The sequence below is a fragment of the Anomalospiza imberbis genome, chromosome 3 (assembly GCF_031753505.1).
Source record: "Anomalospiza imberbis isolate Cuckoo-Finch-1a 21T00152 chromosome 3, ASM3175350v1, whole genome shotgun sequence".
NCBI classification, from domain to species: Eukaryota; Metazoa; Chordata; class Aves; order Passeriformes; family Viduidae; genus Anomalospiza; species Anomalospiza imberbis.
In genome coordinates this window covers 44158086-44175869 of record NC_089683.1, presented here as the reverse complement: position 1 = coordinate 44175869, position 17784 = coordinate 44158086, and the positions used below count along the sequence as shown (strand labels likewise).

The following is a 17784-nucleotide window of genomic DNA, read 5'->3' as shown; positions in this document are numbered from 1 at the left end:
ATATCTGAAATAACTGGGGTGTATTTCGGCCTCTGGAGTTTCCTCTCTTTTCCCATTGACTATTACATGAGTAAGAAACTCACTTTGAGATATTTAAATGGAGTTAAGATAAATTTACCCTTCAGCAAATTATCTGAGTACAGCCATTTTATTTCTATGAATTGTGTTATATGCCTCTAGAACAAAGTAGATTTTACTTTAGGAATGCCTCATTACTTCCTTGCATTTAAGTGCTGAATTGCTCAATTTTACTCAACATGAAAAAAAGTAAGTGGTTGATCTGAGAGCAAGACTGCATGTCTAGAAAAGACAAAATCCTCTGTGTAATTGAATAGTAGGTACAATACTGCACTTTAGTCAGCAACCATATCTTCATTCCCTGACACAAAAGCATGAGTAATGCTGAGAACAGCGCAAGTTTGAATAATGCATCCAAAATCAGTGAGAGCACTGAAGTGTGATCATGGACAGACGTTTCTTATCGGTCTTGCTTGCGACCAGTCAGAATGGGAAATCACCTCTGTAACTCAGCAGCATAGATTTACTTTTGCAAATGAAATGGTAGGAGGTTTGAAAGCTTTGAAAGTTCTGCAAGAGCCCAAATGCCACCAGGGTTCTTAACATGTCTGAGAGACAGGATCACCTTCAGCCTTGAACACACTAAATATATACAAGAGGTACATAAGCAGTCAAAGATAACACCACTTCATATCAAGAGCTACTATCCAGCCCTTCAAAGGAATTTGAACAACTGCTAACGATTTCTAAAGTCTGCACTTGATTACTGCAGGACTTCAGATACCCCCTCCAAATATTTATGACCTTTCACTACAAATCGGCATTTAAAAACACCTAAAAATAATGCTGTAAAAACTCCAAGTACCTTAGTAATAGAATTATTACTAGATTTGTTTTTGTTTTACAGATACATTCTTTGGCTCCAGCTACGTGTTTCAACACACTCTCCTTACATCAAGGGTTCTTCAGGGCTTTTTCTGTATGTGCTGAAAGACACTTCTTTACCTGAGGCTACTCTGCTAACTTCTTGGAGCATAAAATATCTCAGGATAATTTAACCACGTGAAGCACACTCAGAAGATTTGGCAGATTGTCTCAGGCATTTGGAGTTAACCAATAATAACATCCCTGCTCCTAATCCTCCAGATTTCTTCTAAGTTCTGCTTCTATTTGTTCTTAGTGAAAAGCATGGCATTATCTTATTACAGCAATTTGATTTTCATTATCTAAGTAGGCTGCTGTGTCAGCAAAAAGCAGCAATTTGGAAAGGATGGAAAAGACTTTGAGTCATGGATTAATGAGTGATTGGTGGAGGAAAAAAAGAAGATAGAAGAGGGTACGTTGAGTGATTGAGTGAGCTTGGGAAAATAAGGTGAGGTCTGTGGTAATCAGTTCAGAAATTTGGCTCTTTGTTTATGTCATTAAGTAGGGGAAGCCTGCACATATGACCTGTGCTTAGATGGCATAAGTTCAGCCAGAAGTGTGCTGTACAGCAGTTTGTATAGAAGAAGCTGGAGTGCTGAGGTGACTACAAGGTCCTGTCTAAATCATTTGACAAGAAAAGCTACCTGGTAAGAAATTGCCTGCCACCAAGATCCATTTCCAAATCTGCTTTTGAGATGCAATTCCTTTACCACAAGAAGAGGCCTGTAAGGTAGGGAAAATCAATCTGCAACTTATGAACCTTCATTTAGTTATGCTGCAGGCATCCCTTTGGAGATACAGGTTTTCAAGAGATGATATATGAATTGGTATGGGCATGAAGCACAGCATGCTCTTGTTGGTATCTAATTAGCTCCAGTTTAACAAAGTTTCTGGGCTGAGTGTCTTTAACATTTAAAATCTATTGTATATATTTTTCTGTGTGTAATCCAATGATCACTGAATGCAACAGGGCCATGTCTACTGCAGTAAATAAGATAAACCAAGGACTACTCCCTGCTTCTGATATCAAGTTCTGATAGTACAGTGTACATCCATATTTCTCAGGTCTCTTCCTCTTCCAGAAGAGCAGAGTGATTAGAAATAATTTGTCATTGGGAATGACAACCCGTGGGTCGTATTCCTGAATGCTGCCTGGGCAGTGTCAGGGAGAGCTGGGACCAGACTTTGAAGCATGCTAAAAATATGTGGGATAGTCTTGTGCCAGTTAACTTCCCTGGTTTATTAATACAGGTATAGTCTGAGAGTCTTTTGATTGGCATCAGTAGACTACAAGTGGGTGAAAATGAGCCATCTCCTGTGATGGATCTGTAATCCTTTGAGATTCCCAGAGCATATTGCTTTCGGGTAAGAGATCTCCATCTTAAAAGAGAAAAAGGAATTTAAAAGCTGCTTTGGGCATTTTGCCAGCTGCACAGCAACATCTGGTTGGCATTCAGAGGCTTCAGGGGCAGCTAATCCTGCTCTGAGTAGGATTAACATCCCTGTTTAAAACGTACTCTTGGTATGTCTGGTGGAGCCAGGATTTTGGCAGTCCAAAGCAGAGGGAAAGAGTGCAAGAAGGAGAGCCTGTGAGAGTGTCACAAAATGTTTCCATCCCCACTTTGTTCTCTGTGCGCTTAAGTGCTTCTTCTTCAGTGCTTCACCAGATGAAATGAAGCACCAAAGCTTTAGCTTCAGCAGCCCTGCCAAATGCTCATTAGATAGTGTAGAGGTGACTGCCTGTCTCCTCTTTACTACATACTCTACAATTGAGAGCACTTATCAGCAAGGGGTGGAGTTATTTACAGAAATATTGCTCTGCTTTCAGAAGCATAGGTAAGAAAGAATATATTCAGCACAGGTGCATGTATATCCCAGTTATGTTGCTTGTCAAACCATTTTCATATAGGAAATAACAAGATTTATTGAGACCAGAATTGTAACAGAACTCATAGATGAGCTCCTACACAAAATTTTATCCTGTTTTCCATAGTTAGGGGTAAAGAAATTGAATTTTCTTGACTCTGAGTACCTCTGGTGACAGTGGCTGACTGATTTCTTAAAGACCATCTCTACTGATAAACTCAACTGTTGGAAAGTATGAGACAACACAGATATTTGGTGCTGCCTTAAAAATTCTGGAAAACTTTATGTTTTAAGTAGATTCACTTTGAAACTGGAGTGCTGTGGACTTGCAAGAAGCATAGCAGGCCATAACCCCTGTTGTCCAGAGGGCTAGGAGAATCATTCCCTGCAGCTCTAGAGCGAGGGTCAGTATGAACACATGCAGAATTCCACACACATTTTATGGCTTGCCCCAGTCCTCTTCCTGAGAAACACATACAATTAAGGGCTTATTAATTAACCATATGTTCTGAACATGGGAAGCACTGATATGTGTAAGCAGTTTCTTCTGCACCCTTCCCTTTAAGATTGTCTGGAAGATAAATTACTGTTACACTTCTGCACATCACTGTAAGAGTCTGCCACATAACTGCTGGTGAAAATTAGTTTGGCTCTGCTGAGGAGGCAGTTCAAATTATAGCTCAGCTGAGTGTTTGGCCTGGTGTACTCAGATTTATAGATACAACCAAGCCTATCATATCCAGGTGAAGCATTTGCATACTTGCATGCAGTATTTACATATTAAAGTATAGTATTTACATGTTCTTTATTTTGCATGTCAAGACTTTTGACAAATAAAGGAAACACTTCAAACTGTGTCTTTATTTTTGTTTCCTATGTCTCAGATTTTCCAGAAAAATAAGTTGCTACATCCCCCTCTTTCATCCCTGAAAAAGAGCAGGAAAACGAGTGGCTTTCCTGCAGCAGCTGTTGCACCTGCTGTTTACAGTGAAGCTGGACCACAGCAATACTTCTTTTCTGGTCCACAACATTTCCTCTAGCAGTCCAAGACAACACATCAAAGTGAAAGCTCTGAAGGAGAAAAACAATGTGACCTATTGTTCCAAGAAAACAAAATAAATCATTTGAAGGAGAGGAGTAAAAACTCATAACTGGATTTTCAAAACGTAAATATTGGGAAGAAGATTGTGTGAGGGAAAATGTCATGTGTGGTTGTGATGATGCTAGACAATTTGTAGAACTTCATTATACTCTCACTTGACATGTTCTAACAATAGAAGCAATGCATACAGTGCATGCCATGATTTTTTGGAGATACACATTGCAGCTCAAGATAAAAGCCAGTGTTGGACCCTCTCATTTGCTTCTATTTCTAGTTTTGAAAAGTCCCAAATTCTGAAACTCTTCAGTCTGATGATGTTTGGACCTATTCTTGTAATCAGAATGTTTCTCCTTTTGTTCTTTTCCTTGCTGTTTTTTGTTGTTCTTGTGATGGAAATACCTTGAGGTTCCCACTGAGGGCCCCATTGTGCTAGACAATTACACTGCACAAAGAGGTTGTGATGTAAATAGAGAAACCAGTGTGTGGTAGAGGAAACACAGTAGAGGATCAGCTTGCCTGTACTCTCCTGAAAGGTCAGAAACAGAGGTGGTTAAAGCCCTACTCTGTGTTGCCTGGCTTGTAAATTCCTTTTTAGTAAAGGAGGAAGTCAAATATGCGACATCATTTTACCTGGATGAGAGGGATTAGATTTTTTCAAAAACCTAAAATACAAGTTGCTGTACTGTAAGGAGGAGGTGTGGAAACATACACTTGATTGCCAACCAGGATTTCTCAAGAAACCAAATGAAATCTGGAAGATTGCCTGCCATCATGAAATCATATTATCCAGAGGCACTTGGGTTACCTCCCTTCTCAGCATAAGCATATTAATTTTGACCTTGTGACCTAGATATGTGCAATAAAATCTTCAACTTTCTCCCAGCAGTATTGCTGCAGCCATGTATCTGTGGAATGGTGCACCCTGTTTCCTGTGATCCTAGTTGGGGTTCTGATTAGAAAACTGAAGGCAGAAATCAAAGGCTAGTTCCTGTTTTCTAGATGCTGTTTTGGGAGCCCTTCCATCAGAGAAAATGAAACAGAGCAGAAAAGCCTGTCTAAAAGTAGATCTTCTCTGTCATTTTACTTGAAAAAGTCTGGCGTAGCAGATGCAGAACTGTGTATCCAGCTGAAATAAAAGCAAACACAGTTGTTTCATAAGAAATGGAAATCCAGAACTTGACTCAGTTTCTTCCTATTGTAATGAAAGTCCAGAGGAAATTAATGAAACCTATTACAAATTTAATGAAGTAAATGAAACAATTCCACTGCCTTGGTTTAATGACTTCCACACAAAACCCTCAAAGGGTTGGTACATTCTGCCTCCTGGGTTCACAGCACTGCGCCAGGTCCTCGAAATAATAACAACAGGCTGAAAAGCTGTGTCTCATGTTCTGATGTTAATGCACTGAACTGAAACAGTTGCAAAATAAATACTGAAAATAAAGGACTTTGCACTGGTCAGGAGGTAAAAGCACAGTTTGTAGAGCTTAGTGTAGAGATAACTACACTGAACTTTGATGGCCATTGAGAGTTAGGGGATCAGAGGATTCAACCCACTGCATTCCCTCTATAGCCTTTGCATGGATAAAACCATGAGCAAGGTGAAAAAGAGTAATTTTTAAATCTAAGTATATACAATCCTATAGTGCACTAGCTTGATTAAAAACACCATTAAAGAGGTTCCTATTTCTGTTCCTCTGCTGTATCTGATCACTTTGTCACTTAGGAACATCTTTCTCAGCCTGTCTTACTCTCAACAAACCTACAAATTTACTTTCCTCCATTAAGTGAAGAATCATTACCAAGTGTTTTAGAACTATTTATACTGCTGGGTCTTGCCATAAAAAAATCTTCATTAAAAAATATAGAATTTCTTTCATAATGCAACAGATGTTTGCATAATTAGAGAAAAATCTGATGCAACTGATGGCATAAAACTATAACTAAATGCTATCTGATCTTCATGTGGTTAGGTATATTTTACCATCTGAGAATGCAAAAGGCTTTGAGTGTCCACACAGTGTTTTTGCTATATGTGCACAGCATTAGTACAGACAGGGGTGGGTGCTGGCTGGGGCTAAGGCTGTAAAGAAGCACACCTATTAAAGCTGAAATACAGAAATAATTTCTCAGGCACACAGTCACAGACAGATTTACAACTCCCTTTGGTTTTCACTGAGGCTTAGGTACTGCTTTACACTTTCTTCTAGTTTCTCTCTCCCTTCCATCCAAACTAAGATGTAAAGATTACTGACCTTGTCCTGCTTTCATAGACCAGACAATACCAACAGGAATAGCTTATTTCAGCACCTGAAAAAAAAATAAAACCTTTACCAGTGAATGCCTTAAAAAAACCCTGAAGGCAGATGAATTCTGATGAATCCGGCTGAAGTGCTTTAAGGTATTACTGCCCTGCTGTCGTCTACCACTCCTGCAGCAGCTGCCCATGTGTTCAGAGTCAGCAAAAGGGCATGAGGACCAAGGTCCCGCCTGGTCCATCACATAGATGAGCCCATTAACTGAGGGTATTTCTTTTGCAAAATGGGTTTACCTCTTTTTGCTCTACTGCCCACTGCCAGCAGACAGGCAGGTGTCACAAACAGCTGGGGTGCCAACATAGCCTGTTGTGGGTCAGTCATAATTCCTTCCTTCCTTCCTTCCTTTCCTTCCTTTCCTTCCTTCCTTTCCTTCCTTCCTTTCCTTCCTTCCTTTCCTTCCTTCCTTTCCTTCCTTCCTTCCTTTCCTTCCTTCCTTTCCTTCCTTTCCTTCCTTCCTTTCCTTCCTTCCTTTCCTTCCTTCCTTTCCTTCCTTCCTTTCCTTCCTTCCTTTCCTTCCTTCCTTTCCTTCCTTCCTTTCCTTCCTTTCCTTCCTTCCTTTCCTTCCTTCCTTTCCTTCCTTCCTTCCTTCCTTCCTTCCTTCCTTCCTTCCTTCCTTCCTTCCTTCCTTCCTTCCTTCCTTCCTTCCTTCCTTCCTTCCTTCCTTCCTTCCTTCCTTCCTTCCTTCCTTCCTTCCTTCCTTCCTTCCTTCCTTCCTTCCTTCCTTCCTCCCCTCCCCTCCCTCCCTTTCTTCCTTCCCTTCCTTAATCTTTCTCTCCCTTTATCTCTTACATTTCTATCTCTCACCTTTCTATCTGTATTTCTTCACTGCAACACAAGGATTAGGTCTCTATAGGAAATCCACCTCCAAGCTCCCACCAGTACTCTCCCAGACAATTAAGATTTGTTCCCCCTCCCCCACAATCTCTTTTTGTTTTGTTATTGTCAGCTGGTATCTTGGATTAGGGCTTGCAGCTCTCTCTGGGCTCAGGAAAGCTTGGTAGCTTGGCAGGATTTCTTGCCAGATCAGTGATCCTAATGTGAGTGCCAGAATCCTGCAGTTTGCATAATGCTAATTTGCTTTTCATCCCAAATTGCCAACTCACATGCTGCTTAGCACATCAAGTAGCAGAAGGAGGAGGAGGAGGAGGAGGAGGAGGAGGAGGAGGAGGAGGAGGAGGAGGAGAGTAATTGGATAGATACCCACTACCTGAAATTGAAACTAATCTAACCAGCCCTGGATATAAACCTTTATGCAGTATTGAGCTTCTGGTAAGAGGTCATTAGACAGAAACTGTTCACAGACAATTAGTTCCTTATTCTCAAAGCTCTGATTTGGAATTTTCACTGGCATAGTAAGGTTACAAATGCTGCTGCAATGATGGCAATATTCATTCACTCAGACCTAGATCCCGTCACCCTTACTCATTGTGAGGGCAGTAGAACTAGACCTTAATGCCTGTGCCAATGAAATGCTGGACATGTCAGGGTGGGGTGATACCAGGAGATAGCACCACACCTAAGGGATGTTGCCAGTCACTGGGCTAAATGCCAGCTACTTTCAGTCGACTGGGTGTGGGGCTATCTCACTGCATTACCACACACTCAAGTGTCTTACTGCAATACCAGTTCTTTCAAAGCTAAAGAAAGCCAGACCACCTAAAAAAAACACCTTAGCTATCACATTTGTTTTCATTCTAAGCCACACACACACTGATGCTAATATAGATGCAGCATGAGTCCAAAAAGGTGGGACTGTTCTGAACAAGTTGTCCGGGCTCTCTCTCCAATAAACTTCGGGAAATAAGTAGCTCTGAAGAAAGATTGATCCTTCCTGCATGAGACACCATTCTCAGGCAGGGTAAGTTGGACTGCCTTCTGAAAGTACTGGAATCTCTCTCTCAGCTGAAGGGCAAGAGGCCCTGTACTGGACCTGTTCAGTCAGCTGAAGTTTGTGGAACTGTACCTCATGCTTAGTGACAGAACCTGAGCCTGGTTTGCATTCTGACTGATGGCTTGGTCACAGACAGGGGCTGTGGGTCACAACTCTTGTGCCAGTCAGCTGATGCAACACTCCCAACCCCTTAGGACAGGGAGCACATCTGTGAGACGCTCCTCTTGTCAGCTCTTGAGCAGCAGTGAGTAACTTGGGCGCTGTGAGAAGCGACTTTGATTTTCTCTGTTTGGTCAGCAGGAAAGCGAGTGTCCCGGTCCGACAAGCCGAGCAGACACACTCCTGGGAACACAGCTCACCCACAGGTACTCGGTGAGCAGCTTGCTGCTGGCATAGTCCCAACGCCCAGCAAGTGGCACGTGGGGAGGGCTTTGGAGGAGTGCTGAGTGCACACTCTCCAATCTAGGAGGTATGGAGATTACAGGGGAATTAGGTGAGGAATTTACAATGAAGGTTATGAAAGAAACTGGCTGAGTAAGACACAAGCAAGAATTCATGGCCAAATAATATTGCTTAAATTTCTTGATCTTCCATGCTTGGATTTTGTTGGTTTGGAAAGTGTAGAGGTGAAATTCTCCCAAATGTGTCATTTTATTTTGTCCTGTGTGATGCCTTGCATTGTGCTCCTCTCAATTTTAATAAAGCTCCAAATGTGTGTAAAAATGGGGACTGGAGGGATTTGTTATCCCTCCATCGAAGCAATGGCTGTGTATTGAGAAACAGCAAAACTTTTCTTGTTAAAGCACTGTCTCTACAGAAAGGCCTTATCACTTGGGTTTGGAGGACCACTGGAAGATAAAATATTGTACCATCTGACAGACTCATGAAAGAGAAGTATTCTTAGGACTTTTGAGGCTTGAGAAAAATGTCCAAATCCAGCTCTTTTCTACTGTGTTAGTGATGTGCACTTGCTGTCTCATGGGACAGGGCTGTGGACTCAAACTAAAGGTGCAAGTTGATCCCACTGTTGAGGACAACACTACAGGAACACTGTCATGGGGAAGCAAGCATCCTATCAAAGAAACCACTGACAGTTTTGTTTGTTTAAGGAGTGTGGTAGATGCAGATGAAAAATACATTAGATTTTCAGCATGATATAAATTTAAATAATTCCAGAAGCTGAGGCCCCAAAATTGTTGGCATTCAAGTAATTGACTTCATTGGGATGTCTGGATTTATTAGACATTCTCAGGTAATGCAATAATGCATATGCTTAAGGGATTACATGATAGGGGAGTTAAATGACATAAAAAAACCCTGCCTGGCAGCTGGGTCCAAGGGTTGAAAAGCCTTGCAGAAAGTGTTTTGGTGGGGGAAAATATGGGGTCACTGACAAACTTTTAGAAATCTCTGTGGTTAGTTCCGTTCCTCATGAGTGTGAGGTTGAGAGGAAAAAAAAAAACAACCTTATGAACAGAAAATGATTTCTCGGGAATTACTCTCAAAACAAACAGTCACAGTAAAGCTGCATTTCCTTTCTTTAAGCATGCATACATTTCTTGTCTTTAGAATCTCTGATTGTTCAGCTGAAGAGGGTGGCATTTGCCCACCCCAGTGATTCAGCATTCTGGGACTTTCCCAAAAGTGGTTTGAACTGAACTATGGTTTTTGTCAGTCTTTTCCAGCTTTAAAATTGTCCTTCTCCCTAAAATGGGCAAATGTCTTTGCTTTCCCAATTGAAAGATAGGAAGGACATTTGACTCATAGTAATGATAAACTGTGACTATTTGTAAATATGATTTTATCAGACAGCTAACACTGTTGCTTTTATTCCCTGTAGAAAATATTGCTTTCCTACCATATTTTACATACTTGTGGCAAATATGTAGGGTACAGTACTAGGTTACAAAGTATTGTATTGTAGCTTTACATCCAGGAAAACGAATCAGTTTAGCGAGCCAGAATATAAACACAGGAAAGAAAGTAGCTGAAGAGTGGAAATTAATGAAAAGGAGAGGGCCATTGCAATCAAAAACGTCTGTGCATTAATTGTGATTGACTAAGTTGGCCAGGCAAACTGCTACAGCATTGATCATTCTCTGTAAATACTTTCTTTCCTTCTTTCTTTGTAGTATTCCCAAGATACCTACTACTCCAATAATTTAATGGTGATTATTTTCCTTTTCTGTTTAGCTATTAAAATTTTCCCTCTTCCATGCGGTGAGTATGTTAAAACTGAAGCTAGGCAGTGGCAGCTAAAAGAGTCAGTAAAACATTTTTGTTTTTTCCCTTTGATTTTCAGGCTTGCTTGGTCTCATGTGTATACATGTGTATGCATGTGTGTATGGCTGGCCTCTGGTACAAATTAAAGTAGCCACACAGAAGGACAAAAAGGCACTTAGCCAGGGTGAAGGATCTGTCTCCATTGTTTCCTCGGAGTGTTGGATTCAACATCCTTTGACTCATAATATGTAATTAAAAAAAAAAAAAAATCCTAGCAACTCAAAATTAAAACTATTGTTGCTAGAAACTGAGTGCGCAAGGAACAAGAGAATGGGTGTCTAATCTGTTATGATTACTTTTCAGGATATTATAAACTTTGGTGCTACTGAACCCAACAAGAAAATTCCCAGTGACATCACTGATGTACAAATGGGTTCATAGCCCTTTCTCAGGGTAGGTTCCCGTACCAATCAGTAGGTGTGAATAAGCAGAGAAATCCTGTTGGAATGAAAAAAAAATTGCTTTTCAAAGATTATAATCAGTATGAGCAATCTCACTAAAGTTCTAATGACTGTTGTTAACAAACTGGGTTTTATTAAGTTTCCTGTAAAACAATGTGCTTTGGGGGGAGAAAAAGGAGGAGGGGGGGAAGCAGGGGGGTAATTGTCATTCCAGTGAATCAGCTCCTCTGGGAATTTCCAAAAGGTGCGGTTAGCTCAGAAGACTGTGGTGTTAGCCACATTTTTCCTTCCTAAGGCTAATCTTTGTAATTCAAATTAATTTGCAACCATTTAGTTTTGAATCTAGAGTTAATATGCTTGATTAAGCCCTATTATTAATAAATTTACCAAAGGCACAGACAATGGCAACAACTATAGAAAAAGACTAGATATTAAGTAGAATAAATTTATTACAAATTCTCAGACTTGTCAGATAGTTCAACACTCCAAATTTATCCAGCAAAGAAATGAGACTATCCAGATTATGAGTGGAAGGTGAAAACAGTTTATCTGCAATGTGTGGGTGTCACCAGGCATCAGGGAGAACACAGAAAGGTGAATGATCAGTTGAGTTCCCACAGTGAGTACCACTCAGGAAAAGAAAATATAAGGAACTAGTTGCATGGAAGACATGCAAAGAGCAAACTCAAATACCCAGGGATTGCGCTGACTTGTCCACTTCCCAAGCAGAAAATATTCATATAGAAAATGGTAGTATTATTCTTTCTACTGTGAAGGCCTAACTTTTAAGAAAGAAATTATTTTCAGAATTGTAGCAAGAGCAATGTTTTAACTATTACCCATGTATATTTGACTAAGAAACTACTATTGTTTGTGTCCAAGAAACATGGCCAATTCTTCCCAGCTGTATTCTTGTATTATAATAATTTTCCATTACAGAGGTGACTGTTGCTCCAAGCCAGAGTATGTAAATTAGCCAAGATTTGACTCTCCAGGCTTTGCCATGCACAATGCTAAGCACCTCATGCATGATGCTGACGTCTCTCCATACTTATAGACTTCCCTGGGAGTTGAAGGCACTCATTACTGCCTGGGAGGAAGAGATCTGTGTGTGGCAGAAAATGTTAGCATATTAGGAAAGTAAATGGAGATGATTTAATGATGAGACTACTGCTTCTTGCTGACCATTACTGTTTCATTGTTTCCTTGTGCTCCCCCATCAGTCAGCATCTATCTTGTGCCCCATGGTGGGAGCAGACTGGAAGCTCTCTGGGACATGCCCTGGCCTTTGGAGTGGTGGTTGTGTGGAGCAATATCCAGGTGCCCCAATCCCAGCAAACACAAGCTCCTGCAGTCACGCAATGGCTGCATCCTTCCTTCATGTGATTGCTCAGCCTGTTTACATCTGTCAAGCCTTTTATAAAAGCTGAGCTGCTAGCAAGGGCTGTTGGTTTTATTATTTTTTTTAAATTGTTTTGAAGGCTCTTTTTAGTTAAAAAGTGTTTGCCACCACAGTTAAGACATGGACTGGATTAAAGTTCAAAACCAGCTCACGTCAGCAAGTGGATGGAAATTGTTACCATCTGACAGCTGGTGGCCTGGAAGGAAAATGTAAAAGTCACTGCATGAAGGACTGGTTCAGGGCAGTGCCACAAGAAGTGACATGGCTTTGTTTTACATCATAGGAGTACAGCTCTCTGTTTTGCCTGAGTTCTGCTCAAAGGAGTGGACATAGAGATTAGTGAAACTTGCTACACCTCTCTGACTGCAAGTGCCAGGTGTTACTACCTTTTAAACTTGTGCAGGAGAAGATGTGGTTTGTGCCACCGATGATATTTGGTGAGCTGTAGCATGGCAGGCCTGGTCCAGGTCACCAGGTTCAACACTTCTTTGCTGCCTTTCAGCCCCCTTTCTCCCAGCTTGTCTCATCAACTCCAACCAGAAAAAAAAATTAATTAATGAGGATAAAAATATTCTATTTTCCCATCTGACTGCTTTAATAATGGCCCATGTATATATTATTCAATATAAGAATACCCTAACTGTCAGAATGTCTCATACAAACCACCATGCATTTAAATACCTGTTAGACTCTATTACAGAGTGTGTAGTACAAAGACAGACCAGGCAAAGGCTGCAGAATTAACTGATCCAGAATAAATGATAGCACTAGGAATGGCACAGGGATTGCAGAGTGTGCATTGCAGATGCATGTCTTCTGGCTCCAGCAATGCCAGCTAAAGAAATGACTGCCCAGAACATCTGATGTGCCAATGGACCATGCTACCATCCAGAGGGACTCCAGCAGGCTGGAGAAATGGGCTGACAGGAAGCTCGTGAAGTTCAACATTAGGAAGTGTGAAGTCCTACACCTGGGAAGAAATAATCCACATTATTCTAATGGGCCACTATGTAATGGGAACTGACCAGCTGGAAAACAGCTTTGAAGAGCAGGACCTGGAGGTCCTGCTAGACACCAAGTTGACATGAGCCAGCAACCTCACATTACAGAAAAGACTGTAAACTCTGTTCTGGGCTGCATTAGGAGAAGGCTTTCTAACAGATCAAGGGAGGTGATCCTCCCCCTCCATTCAGCACTGCTGGGGCTGTAGCCAGAGTACGGTCTCCAGTTCTGGCATCCTCAGCAGAAGAGAGAGATGGGTGCACTTGAAAGAGGTCAGCAAAGGGCCACTATGATAATTGGGGGAGCAAGAAATGGCAGAGGCACAAACAGCACAAATTTGGTGCTGCTAAAACCTTCTCTAAGCAAAAGTGGGGACTAGAGCAACACTCCTGTAAGGAAAGGCTAAGAGAGTTATGACTTCAGGCTGGAGAAGAGGAGACTCAGGTGGATCTTATCAATGTATATAAACACCTGCAGCAAGTGTGTGAAGAGGACAGAGCCAGGCTCACTCCGCTGACAGGACACCTGCAACAGGCACAAGCTGAAACACAGAAGGTTCTGTCTGAACATGAGGAAATACCTTTTTATTGTTAGGGTAACTGAGTACTGGCCCAAGGGGTCTGGAGGGTCTGTGGAATACCCCTCTTTGGCAATATTCAAAAACCATCCCAATGTTTGGTCCTGGGCAACCTTGTTCTAAGTGACCCTGCTTTATCAAGGGGTAGGACCAAATGAACAGTAGATTGTTGCATCCCAGGTTTAGGTTCACATGGGTTTTTCCTTTGTAGAGCAGCCGCGGTAGATATGTCTTCCAACCTCAGCCATGCTGTTATTCTCTGTTTCTGGGAATCCACACCTAGAAGCTCTGCAGCACCTTTCCCCTTGACAGCAAACATTTCTGCCTTCCCAAAGTCAGCTACAGATAGGAAGACCTCCCTATGAATATAAACAATACTAAGCTGCATTGTCTTATTTTTTGTTGATACAGAGTATTTTCATTGAAACATTTAAAGGAGTACATGTAAGAGCTTTTGAAGAGGTTGACAGGAAAAGGGGTGAGGGAGAGAGGGAGGATGGTGGCCAGCAGCCAGGGCTAGGCTGAGTCCAGTTACCTCTTACCTCTGTAACCACTGCAGTTGCACTAGAAAGGCAGAAAAAGGCTCAGTGCCCTCACCTCTGTGCTGCTGTCTTAATCAAGGTCTGGGAAATGGAAGCCAGAAGAACAAGACAGCCAGCAAAATACTGGAAAATTCAAGAACTCTCTGAACAAGCTAAAGGAAATAAACTTCAAGACAGTAAACCAAAGTGACAGCATTTAATCCTGAATTAAAACATTTGGGAACGGAACAAGTCAAATAAATCACTGCCTTCAGCTTCCTTACTGCAAAGATGTGTTGAAATGTTCAAGAGTGTAGGTACAGGCAGGCTGCTTATGTAATCACGCAGACTACATGAAGTGAGAAAGCACATACACGTATTTCAGGAGGAAATATGTTTTCTTAGAGGAAGAGACATATATCATAACTGAGAGAAACACTTCATACTGGATGAACACCAAAATAAAATTTGGGTGGAATCAAGATAAACTTTTAGTGATGGTGGAGACAATATAACCTTTTAAAGATGGAATAAGAAATACCATAGACTATTGGATCTGGTAACTGCTATATAGGTCTTCTCTTTTATTTGTTCTGCTCTCAGGTTTTGACAGGGTTTGAATAAGTCATGTTTGCATTGAGAAAAATAATACCTGCTTTTTGTTTCTGACCCACTCTTATGGAGGTTTTTATTCTGCATTATTTACATACTTATATATTTTATATACATTTATATATTTTAAAAGGCAGATCTCAAAATCTTAATCCTAAACCAGGATTGTTGTGAGTCTTTTTTAATGAGAATAAAAAAAAATAAGGCTGGCACCTCTCCCTTTGGATTATAACAATAAATTGATAATAATTGAATGTTATCTTATTTTGTGTTACCTTACAATCTACAAAACCTTATGTATGTTTTCCAGATTTGTGTCAGTGTCAATTAGTGATACTAGATAAGAAAAGCAGGATTGTCATCCAAAAAGAGAAAAGGAAAAAAAAAAAAAAGAAGGCAAGACAGGACTCGTAACAGAAACCAAAAAACAAAGCACATTATTTCTTCTCTGTGTATGATTTACGTTGTAGTCAGTAAAGGTCATTGCTACCTGTAGACTGCCTGCTGTTTTCATTCCATTTTCTAATGGGAAAAAATTATTGGAAAAGTCAATATTAACCTAAATCTTAGTAATAATTTGTGTCTAGAGAAACCCTGGAAAATGGTCTGAAAAAAAAGATGGGATTTTTTTTCTTTTGGACAGATTTAAAACATCCCAAACAGGGAAAAGGGCCCTTTCCCTCTGCTATGCCTTCTTGGTACATAAAGCAGGAGTCAGCACCTTTGAACACTCATAAATGCACCAGGAATTACATTTAAATATATTTAAATGTGACCTGCTATGTATGTTTCTGGTGTAGCATTGCAGAGAACACGGAATGCAGAAATTCATTGCTTAGATGTACTATGGTAGATCCCAGGGTCAGTTATACCTTGGCAGAGTGGTGCCTCTGAGAATGTACCAGCTACAACTTCACCAATGATGAAGATAAAATAATAGAGTGTCTCTAATGTTATTAGTGGCACTGAATGCCACAGGAGGATCCCCCGTGCAGAGTTCATTTTCTTTTGTTAAATGAGCCTCAATGCTAGTTATTGTTAAGCTGTGAGGATTGACACAGGCTGCTGGCAGAACAGACAGCCTGCACTTTCTTCATGGCAGTGTTGCACCTTTTTATAAGCCTGTGACCTCACCTATTTTTGCCGTGTCCTGCCATTTGAAAGCCTCAAAAGATGTTAACTCACTATTAATGAGCTTTTGATTGTAAGGCTGTAGAATTGAAAATGAGGATACTGCTATTGTTGCCACAGAGGTGATAAATGTTAACCACAGTCCAAATTAATATTTTAATTCTTCTTCAGAAGAAATGTGCCTTACGCTTTCAAAGAAAACATAATCTCTTCTAAGTATTTCTATTATTCCTGGTCAGGCCAGAAATTCTTCAACAGAGAACACTGTGTTCACTTCATAAAGCCAAAAGACCAGTCATTTCAAGGGGCATCTTCTAATGCCCTTGACTATATAATGGAGAAAAGAGATACCCTTCAGCAAAGGCACAATTCCTCTTCCTAAGTGCCTGTATTTATTAGCAACTTCCACTGTCAGTGTATTCAGAGGAAGGGGGGAGTACAACAGGATCTGAAATGCTCATTTTGAAATAAACTAAGTATTGACTAAATAGGAATTTATCCACTGTGTTGTGGAATTTATCCCCTGTAATGGTTTTAATATTTATTTGAGCTAGTAGTTTCATTGCAAATACTGAAACCTGTTATTTGAGCTCTACACTTGAGCACTACTTCATGTATCAGCAGGCAGATCTTCTGCCTTCTATTTTCTGTGCTGAACATAGACCTTGTACTGCAGGTTAATTTTTGCTAGTCTTTTGCTACACTTCTCTCAATCCTGTCCAATTAGCCTGCACTGACTTCCTATGAAGCTGCCCACTGTATGATCTAGATACTACTAGATCTAGACACTGCTAGATACTACTAGTCCATGTTGGACTTCATGGTTAGTTTTGCTCTTGCAATAAATTACAGGACAGCCTCAAAAATGTGGTAAGATAAAAATACGGGTAGAAATTAGAGTACTCTTCACTTCCCACTTGCTTTGTAATTGTCAAAGCAAGAAAAATCCAAATGTCTCAATTTAATTTTATTTCCATGCCAAGTCAAGGCCATTAGTATTGCTGTCCTACAAAGCAGTATTGATGGACAGTATTGCTGTCCATCAATCCCTAAATTGATCAGTCCCCGAGTTCACCACTCTGCCATCATGAGCCAGAGAGGGATGAAAATTATCTGGGATAGACTCAGCATTTGATTCTGCATTGATAATGAAGCTCAAATCACAGACTTCAGAGTTTACAGGCAACAGGGTAAGGATAAAAACATTTTTCTCAGTGTAAAGATTGCCTGGATATATTTCGGAGCTTAGAGAATAGGACAGGGAAGCTTATTCTTTACTGCAGCATAAATGACTTGCTGCTGGTAGTAACTGGGAGAGCAGGTTGGTAGATGTTTCTCACTGTTTGGAGATAGAGAGGGATTTCTTTCTTACCAGAGTGGCAAAGGGTACGAGGTTTTTTATTTTCTTAGGCATAGGCTGTTTGCTAGGATCACAAGGATCTTGGGAGATTGCTCTTTCTCTGTAGGTCGTTGCCTGAAGTATACGGCATTTCAGAAAATGTGTCAAGAAATAATTTTGCTGAGTACAGACTGACATATGTTATAGAGATATACAATAATACTACTAGAGAGACTGAAGAGAGGATTTCATTAGTCCTCTGGGCTCTGTGGGAAAATAAATGTGCAGTGTAGTGTAACCTTACACATGCTACACTGTCTTTTTCTTTAAAGAATGCCTACTGAGTTGCCACAGGACTGTGTGGTAAAAGTGAAAAATTATTAAAAGGCAGGTATAT

The 17784-nt window shown here is 40.6% G+C and overlaps 1 long non-coding RNA gene across 1 annotated transcript; it reads right to left on the bottom strand.

The window, feature by feature from the left end:
* Positions 1 to 3663: 3663 nt before the first annotated feature.
* LOC137470613 (uncharacterized) lies at positions 3664 to 7357 on the bottom strand. Its single transcript, XR_010997158.1, has 3 exons — positions 7033 to 7357; positions 6166 to 6220; positions 3664 to 4436 (listed from the first exon to the last, which is right to left on the bottom strand). It is a non-coding gene; the product is annotated as an uncharacterized lncRNA (long non-coding RNA).
* Positions 7358 to 17784: the final 10427 nt, after the last annotated feature.